The sequence below is a fragment of the Drosophila serrata genome, unplaced genomic scaffold (genome assembly GCF_035046125.1).
Source record: "Drosophila serrata isolate PLE 108 unplaced genomic scaffold, ASM3504612v1 contig_228, whole genome shotgun sequence".
Classification (NCBI taxonomy): Eukaryota; Metazoa; Arthropoda; class Insecta; order Diptera; family Drosophilidae; genus Drosophila; species Drosophila serrata.
The window spans coordinates 924,344-933,630 of NW_028257126.1; positions in this window are offsets into that span (position 1 = coordinate 924,344).

Consider the following 9,287-nt stretch of genomic DNA (forward strand, 5'->3'; position numbering starts at 1 on the left):
TGTTCGTTCCGCTTTAGAAAGTCATCCCTTCGGACGTTCCATTTCGTTTCGTTACGTTTCCAAACTCCTCAATAGGGGAAGTTCACTTGGGAAAATATGTGGAATCGGAACGAGGGCGACAGCAGGCTGTTCTCAGTGGAATGTTATTTGATTCTGTTAACCGATTCGGATCAACAGGCAGTTAAAACCAGTATTTAGTGTGTTTCGCTGTTCAAATTTGTCAATAGGGAAAAGATGCAATCTCTTATGAATGATTGAGACAAGAAATGTATTTCTTGCGCAGACAATAATTATTTAGGAAAACCCAACAAATATCAATAACAATAAGTGGTGTAAACTGTTATATAAAAATAAACCTTGCCTTTAATTTAAATGCATTTTTAGGGCTCCTATTCATAGAAAAGTATTAAAATAATTCTAAAATGAGGTAATAATTTGTAAATAGACATTTCTCGTAAAATTTTGGTCCAAAAATAAAGCAAATTATAGCTTAAGGTATGGAGCTCCATAAACAAAGTTTTCAAATTTATTTTTATCTATGCCTTGAAGCATATACTTCATAGGAAATCCCCGGCTTAAATGCTGTCACTCCTGTCAATTCTCGGCTTACTCGTTTTGCAATCGTCTCGCGAAGCAATCTTCAACCGATATCCTTTGAACAATCTCGGCATGACTACTCCCTCCCACTCTTTTGCATATTAAATTCGCATTTACTTCCGCCATTTCGCAAACTCAATTGTATCGCCGGTCCGAGGGAACAAAGCCTTATCCTCCAGTTATAATGCACTATAGTCGTAGTGTCGGTAGGCAAAAGGTAATAAGAAACAAGTAACGACCAAATAATTGAGTGCACACTGCACAAAGGATCCTCGCGTTGCGATGGCAGTGATGTTTTTGTGATACCGCTCCCGCAACCGGTCTCCGGTCTCCGTTCACTCGAGAATTCCCCACCTTTTGCCATTGTTTGCCAACGGTTGAGCAGAAAGTGAAATGAATGTTTCATTGGCAGCGCAAAACAAAAAAATAAAACAAAAAAACTGAAATGGCAGACGAGGAAACTTAAGCCAACAAAGAGATTTTCCATACTCTGTTGAAGGGTTGCTCATATCAATTGAAAGTAAGTGAAACCTGTCAAGGCCAATGGAAGAGTAATGTTTAAACCACAATATCGTTTGGTCTTTGCCCTTAAAATTAACATTTTATAATGAATTATAATATGTTTTAATATTAAATTTTCCAGATTTGTTAGAATGAGTATAAATATATCCCATGCCTTAATATCCTAGCATATATCACTCGTAATTCTTTTATTGCATTTTAAACTGTTGCAATCTGAAATAATCATTTATTAGATGCATCCTGCAGTCATAAAGTCGCCTAATGTGAATGTGATTTGAATCAATTTCAGTCAAGCATCAACTCAATGGACAAAGTGAAGGTCCTGAAAATAAGAAGGGCATCGTGAGCAAGAGCAAGAGCAACAATCAAGTAGTTTTGCCAAAGTGATTTTCATATTACAAGGTAGATACAATGGCTCAATGGCTGCTTGAAACCAAGGCCCGTGCAGGAGCCATTAAAAAATAAAGCACTCAAAAGAGGCAGCAAATTGAAAGGAGCAGCCGCTCAGCTCCGGTAACCGCGCCCCCACTTTCCCACCCGCCCCAGCAGACATATGCACTATATGTCTGGATCATGTTCTGTTTGATTGTCGGCTGGGACTCAATTCTCAACGAGCTGCGCCGTCATTAAAAACAGTTTAAATAGGACGCGTTGCAGGCTGCGTGCACGCAGCACTATGAGTCGCTGCCTTTTATGACAGTCATATGAGCGACTTCGTCCTTCCGACTTCCGCCCATCGTCCTCGCAGCTCGTCGTCGCACCTGGTCGTAGGGGTAAGCCGGCCAAATGGCAGTGCATTCGCATTTAATTTGAACAATTGGAGCCGTGCAATTGCCATAACTTTTGATGAGGCTGCTGCCGAAATTGTGTATGCAAATTTAATTAAAACTCTTCGCCCTGCTCGTAGTTTATCATATGTACTATTTGCGGCAGGGCCAAAGCTTCCAGGATTTGCGTGCACAGCATATTTACTTGAAAGTGCATTGATTGCTTGACACAACAAAGAATGTGCATTCCGACTGCTGTTCTTGACCCCAAAGGATTGCAGGCCAAGCGAATATTCCAAATGTATATCGATCCACAAATGCCCGAACTTCTTTCAAAAAATACTACATCACCTGGGGTAAGTTTAGGAATTGCCTTAATTTAAGACTCGAATTTCTTTATTCAATGACAGTTTAAGGCCAATCCTTTGCTGCATATCCTGGCTGCTACTTTTATTTCATTTCAAATTATTTTATTTTCCTGGTTGGCATTCTGCTAACAAACAACTCTCTAGTGTCGGCAAGAATTTCCTTTGGTTCTATTTGGATTTTTCTCAGGCCCTGGCAGTTGATAAAAAGTTTCTGCTACAACGCTTTTGTTGCCATGCTTGTGCCGTCCTTGTTTTTATATGCATTTTTCTCTATTTGATTTACTGGCAAGGCACGAGCTCTGATTGAACTTTGTTTCATTTTTGACCAGACATGCGTCGATATATTTTGGCACATTTATGGAACACACCGCATGTCAAAACATTAAGAAAACACATTTCTAAAAAGTAGAATAAAGCTGATATCGAACAATTTGATTGTATAGAAAATTAAGGATTTTAAAATGCCAAAAATGATCTCAATATGTTAGATAAAGTGTGTATGTCTCATAGGATTCTTATCGTTTATGGACACTTTATTTAAGCAAGTCTTTCTAACTATCCTTTATTATTTCTTAAATATCATTTTGCTTAAGCACAAACTTAGCAAACTTAAAATATGGAACCCATCATTTTTTGTAGCTCTTTACTTATTTTAAATCGGCATTGCCGTAAACCCAGTTTTGTAACTCGCCTTGTGCCAGGCGGACGACGTTAAACGTTTGCCCCGAGCACCGCCTTTGCATTTCAAATTTTCGTGGCTTGGAATATTGTTTTATTCGGAATTTGTTGGCTGCATCGCGTCGCGTCTTTCGCCGAAATGTTGTGCAAACACAATCAAGTGGTAAAATGAGTAGACAATGGTTGGCAGAAGATGGCTAAGAGGAGGTGCCAGGGCCAGGAGAGCAGCGTTGGGGCGATGGCGAAGGATACGAAAGGATACGGCGCGGCACAGGCAGATCCACTTGAAGCAGCTCGGGACTACTTTGGAACTGTCGATACAGCCGGGCTCTTGAAACCGTATCCTGAATCCTGAATCCAGCATCCGTTCTCGGTGCTCGAGCTTGTGCTGCGGGCATATAAATTGAATTGTGTGAAAATTTATATTTGTTTTGGCATTTTATGACACACTCCACAGAGTGTTGCGGGTGGCCAGATTTCCAGATATCCGCCACCCGTTCCACGCGCTTTCGGCCAGTCTCCTGTTTCTGCTCCCGACTGTATCTGATTTCGAGGGTGCTCGGCATTGAACAGCCTCTATTTCCAGAAAGGGCTTCGAAAATTGATTAAAGGTGCGAGCCTTGATTTGGAATTTAAAAACAGCTTACCCTGCTGTTCTCGACTGTGCTTCTCGCACTCGAAAAAATAAACCAAAATATTATTGTTACGAAAACATCATACTGCAATCAAATAGGATTTCAATCTGGAAGGAATTTTTTCTCTCCTTCGGATAAGTTTGTACGAAAGAAAAAAATGTAGAATTTAAGGTAACGCAGTTGTTTTTAAAACGTATATTGTTTATTTAATTGAAAGTTGAAATTCAAAACATTCAACCTCTTTAAATGCATTTAAAGTACTTACCAAATTATTTTCTTTGATAAAAAAATTACTTTATCATATTTAAAACGTTATTTGTGGCATATATTTTTGAATGCTTTGTTTAATGAAATACAGTTAGGGCATAAGTATTTTGAATAAATGTTGGAAATTCTCATTCAATCTGATTCGGTTTACTTTTCGGTTGAATAGCTCAATAGTGTAGACTTGTATATTTTTTCGAGTGCAGATGCCAATCAAATGTTGCGGAAATTGTGGCAAACTCTTAAAGTCTGCTGATTGGGTTGGTCTGTGTCAGGTTTGTTTCAACACAAAAGCCCTCGGAGCGCAGACACCGAGTTGGCTTGGCTTGACTTGGCCTGGTTTGGGGGTTGGGAATGCAATAAATTCGGTCTGGGCCACGTTGGAAGCCCATCCCCATGCCCATCTGGATCTGGAGGCAGATCTCCGCCTGGTGATGCTTGAATATTATGGCCATTTGCGGCAGGACCCGGCACTAAGTGAGTTGTGGCCAAGTGGCGAGTGTTGAGCTGCTAAATCATACATACCGCAAATGAACGAACAGTCAGTTACACGTAACATGTGTACTCTGCTGTGTAGAAGGTGATGCCATAATGCCATTACGCCATAACGCATAACATATAGCATATAGCGTATAGTATATACAATATGCATTACGCACAGTCACAGTCCGATGTGTTTGCTTTGGGGGGATTTTGTTTAGGGCCTTACTTTACATTCGGTTTACAGGGGCTTTAATGTTAATGAGCTGATTATCTCCTATACGGAGTGGCCTAATTGTCGGGAGCCTCCTGTGGGTCTATGCGTTTGAAATCCCCGAATTCAGGGAACTCTGGTCGAATGCTCCACGGGGAGTGGAGCCCTTCAAAGGGCTTTCACTGCCGACTATTTCGCTCTAATTATTTCCACGCCATTGGAGGAACTCCCGCCTTGTCAAGGACGAACTATTTAATTGGCTTCGGCGGTAACTGGGGAGCGGATGAAGCCCCGAAAATGGCTGTATAATGCCAACATTTGCGCACGTGTAAATTAATATAAATCAATTCCTTACTGGCTCCCCCGTGACTATGGCGTGTATTAAATAAATAAATTACAAATCGGGTCAATTGCAATTAATTATATTTTGAAAATCGCTTTAGTTTTGATTTTGCTGGCAATAACTATTTACATACTCGATCCCGCGCTCCTTCCGATTTCTAGCGGCACTGCAGTGGCTTGTCCAGCTGAAAATTTGCATAAATAAATTATAAACAACAACACGAGAATTGTCCATTATAAATAACGCGAATTGTCCAAACGAGTGCGCAGAGGGCCAAAGGCGAGCCCCGATAATTTGCATATATGTTTTTATAAACACACTGTCCACATGCGTATGTTAAATATGTTTACCTACTTTGGACCCGGGTTCAGGATTGGGTTCGAGTTCGGGTTTCCCTTGTCCAGTGGTCTCTCCCATTTGTCCGACGCATAAATAGCAAGCAAATTTGTCGTTGTGTCAGTGTTTTTTTTTTTTTTTTTTCGGCAGCTCCCCCAATGATATATGGACGCGGAGGACAAATAGGCGGCGCAAACAGCAGAAGCGCACTTTAAATAAAATATTACACTGTTCAGCATAAATGCTTGGCGATAGTGGCTGCCATAAAGTGGGAAAATTAAACTATTAAGGGTGGCACACCCTTTTTGTTTACCATATACATTCATTTGTACATGTCCCATGGGGTTGCCTTAAAATCTCTACAAAGATTCGAATTTATTCCATTTATATTCAAAGTTCTTTTAGGTCTCGTCGAGATTTAAATGGTTTTTTTGTTCAATTCAATATAAGAGTTAAGATATTGATATCAACTTTAAGTCTTAAACGCTAGTTGGTGACACAAATCGAGAGTTTATTTTGAATAAATAAATATTATACTCTGTGTGTCTTCGTCGTTGCAAGAATTCTTTATGCATGTGAAGTTATGGAACAGTTTCAAACTCATTTGAATTTAAATCGATTTCCCTTTACCGAACCTTGTTTCTAGGTGTTGAACATGTGCCTGTTTTTTTATTGATTATTTTTTAGACCTAAGCGGGATAGCTGCATATGGTGGATAGTGAACAGGGCTGGGAAATTTATATTAGGTCCACAAAAAAAGTGTGCTGTTTTTAATAATTTAAACCGTTATGCAAAACATCAGTCTTGTTTAAATAATTTTCGTTTTTTCCTCGTTTTAAATCTGTTATATTTTTTCCCCCCACAGCCTAATTGTTTGGCTATTACATTTCATTTAAATTGAAATAATTTGCTTAAACGATTAAGTTGTATTTATTTAAATTGATACTTTAATTGATATTTTTAGGGTTAAGAAAGTGATACACAATTGAGATAAAAGCATTCAATTCAAGCCGGTTGCTTTCAAAGTAAAATATGAAATCGTTTACTTTTCCGTGCAAACATTTAACCCTCTCTGCCCGTTTTTCCCGGCAACTAAAGAACCTCTCAGTTCCGTGTACAATTAGCAGTTCAAGTAATTACTGGAAATGCCCCAGGGTTAATAAGGGGGTCGTCCACTTAACCTGATAAGTCCTTCTGCGAACCGCTCCATTATCTTTTATTTTTATGAAAGTGATTTCTGGCCGAGCCACAAGCGACCTGGGAACCGAATCCAACCCAATATTAACCCATTCGCATAACGCACAATTTCACGTCGGCACGACTTCGATTTGGGTCAACAAGGTCGGCGATAAATGTGAGGGAACGGACGAAAATTAAAAGAAAATTAAACAATTAAATAAGGAGGCAGCGAAATCATTATAATTGGATACCGAATTGTTGAGCACGCTGGAAATTGCTGATTAAATACTGCACGCAAAGTGGATTAAATCTGCGAATGGGCGACACAAAGAATGCAAGGAGCTGCAGTAAGTGCTGCGATATGGTATTAATATGAATCGTAATTTATTGATTGCGTAATGAAAGTATCGCATTAATGAGACGCTGGCGAGACTCTCGGAAAAGCGTGCAGTGCACAAAAAGAAGGGGATAATGGGCGGGGGCTCTATAATGGTTAATTAAAATCATCTTAAATGTCTTATTGAAAATAATGCATTAAAGTTTCAAGGGTTGCGAAAAAAAGAACTAACTATAGTACATTTATTTGATCAAGAAATTATAATAATTATAATACAACTATATTGCTGAAAATTGCAATAAATATTTAGTTCAGTCCACAGGCTTAATGTTTATATTTGCTTAACGAATTAAATATAATATTGTTTGCTTGTTTAATTAATCATTAATGTTATAATCGACTAAAAAAGGTCATCAGCAAATTGTTCTAAGGTAGTAAAATAATAGAAATATGCCTAAATAAAACAAAGATTAAGTTATTTTTAAAATATTTTAATACAGAGTAATGCTATGAATTTAAAATCGCTTTATTTCTCCTTATTTCAGCATAAATGCGTTTTCCATTAAGAGGTTCAACGGCTTCAGCATGCGAGGCATATCTGATGAGGCTCAAAAATGTACAAAATGTACAATTTGTAATAGAATATTTGGTGTGCATGACACACCTGGCTGCGTTGGATCCGTGGCAAGGATGCCCTTGCCTAATGATGTCCTCCTGCTTTGGTCGTCGGTCTTTGGCTGTTGGTCGTTGCTTCTTGGTTGTTGGTCTTTGGTCCTCCACTTTCCGGTTTGCCTTCTTTGGTGAACTCATTATCATTCTCCCCGGTCGCAGGCATCTCATTGTTTATGCCCAACCAATTTTCTTCGCCCATTAAGAATTTTCCCATTACTCATACGCACCGTGCGCACATCCCAGTACGCCCTGCTCTTTCTCTTTGCCCCCCGCCTCCTTTCCGGCGCTGGAAAATCAATGGGGCTCGTTAGTGCAGCAGCACTGCGCTTGCAGTTTTCCACTTTTCACTTTCCCAGCTGCTGGCTGACATCCGCGTGTCAGCGCCATCACCCGTCAGGCGGGTGAGCGAATTGCAGAAATGTTTTAATGCGCTTATTGACGGCCGTCGATAATGGCGAACAATTTTAAACACTTCAACTTGAAGTCGCTGCCGAAGACGTGTCCTTGGGCCTGCGTCTCCTGGAGTTGCTGGAGAGGCGGGGTCCCTCGCGTTCAATCAGTCGTCCCTTGCACTTTGCACCTGTCTGTCTGCATCTCTCAGTAGCCCTCGAACTCAAGCGGCCCTCGACTGTGTTTGCTTTTACCTGGTTTGTTGATCCGTCGCGCCGTTCGTTTTGGGGTCCGAGGGGACGTGACAACCGTTACTTAAGGTCGATGATGATGTTTGTCCTGTCGGAAACCGAAGGGATTAATCATTTAATAGGAACTCGATTTAAGTAACTATTTAATGGATGCCTCTAGGGACCCTTCCTGCCGTCCAATGCATGCACAATTTTCGAAAGTAAAAGCGATAGCCTTAAGCCAAGTCGACTTGAATTCCACATTTCTGACATTGACATTGTGAACCGAAGACATTATCTTACATTACAGTAAAATATTTAGTAAGATAATTAATTGAAACGAAATACTTGCCTGGTTTCTTGTATATATGTATGTATTTGAGGCTCAGTTTTTAACATATTGAAGTGTTGTTTATGTTAGCTTAATAATAAATATTTTAAAATAAATATTTGAACTCTTTGAATCTATAAATTTGGTTTAGCTTAAGTGGCAGGTTATTCCGAGATTTAATTGGGTATTTTTTTATGCGTGAATGTTTTTAGTTAGGGGCAAACCACAACTATACACTTCAAAGGCTGTCACAAACCGCAACTAACAACATCACCTGCCACAACCGCAAAACAAAATCATTGGCATGCCGTTGTGCATTGCTTTTTATAAGAACACACATAACAAGCTTAAAGAATGACAAGCTCAGGGAATTACTTCTATTGAACAAGCAAGGATCACTAAGGAAGAAACAATTTCAAATAGGAAACGAACCACAGCATTTATAAGCTCTCTATAATGTAATATGATTGGCTATTCATCAAAGAGTGTGCCGGGAAATTAAGTTGTTAAGTTGTCATGTTATTATGCCATACGTAAAGTCATGAACTCACATATCAAAGCCCAATTATTATAGTGGTATTTTGTAAAATTAATTCCCACATCCCCTATGAATAAGGTTACCCAGAAATTACATTGCTTGTTAAGACATTATCATTGCTGTATAATTGGAGGCAGAAGAGAAAGGACTATTTGTTTGATTGAAACGGGGGCAGTGTTTCAATGAGTTATTTCTAATATCTGTCCCCAATTCCTCTTCGTAGCTATGATTCGATTCAGGCAGGAAGTTAGCGACTCTGTAGCCTTTGAAAGCCGATTTCTATTGCAGAGTATTTTGAGGTCGGAGCCCTCCACTCGGAAGCACCCTTGACTTATTTGACCTGTGCGGGACGACCAGGGGTTTTGTGCCGGTCCACAAGCCGCACCACACTTGACATTACCAGCAT